This window comes from Lupinus angustifolius, chromosome LG10, assembly GCF_001865875.1.
Source record: "Lupinus angustifolius cultivar Tanjil chromosome LG10, LupAngTanjil_v1.0, whole genome shotgun sequence".
Taxonomy (NCBI): Eukaryota; Viridiplantae; Streptophyta; class Magnoliopsida; order Fabales; family Fabaceae; genus Lupinus; species Lupinus angustifolius.
In genome coordinates, this window is record NC_032018.1 from 6,065,744 (window position 1) to 6,066,438 (window position 695).

Genomic DNA, 695 nt, shown 5'->3' on the forward strand with positions numbered 1-695 from the left:
CAAAAGAAACAGAAGCAGGATGATGTCTGTTACTTTTGCAAAGGAACTAGACATCAAAACAAGAAATGTGTAAACTATCACGCCTGGCGTAATAAGAAAAGTACATTTCTTACTTTGGTCTGTTCTGAGGTCAATTTAACTTCAGTACCTGGAAACACCTAGTGGTTAGACTCTGGTTCAACTTCTAACATCAGTGTTTCAATGCAAGGTTGCCTGAGCTACCGAAAGCCTAATTATATTGAAAGATATAACTACGTTGGCGATGGAAAATCGGTAGAAGTGGAAGCTATATGGCATTTTAGATTGTTATTGTGTACTGGTTTCTATTTGGATTTGAAATATACTTTTGTTGTACTGTCTTTTAGACGAAATTTAATTTTTGTTTCTTATTTGGACAAATTTGGTTATTGTTGTTCTTTTGGAAACAATTCGGTTCAATTGTCTTTAAATTCAAATGTTGTTGGAACTGGTTCACTTATGTTAAATGACAATCTTTATATGCTAAACACTATAACTGATTATAGCGAAACCCTGAATGTGGAATCACATGGTACTAAACGTAAAATTGAAAATAATAATTCATGTGCATTATGGCACAAGCCCCTAGGTCACATTTCTTAAAAGAGAATTGAGCGTCTTGTGTCAGATGGGATTTTGGATTCCATTGACTTCACAAACCTTAGTGTTTGCGTCAA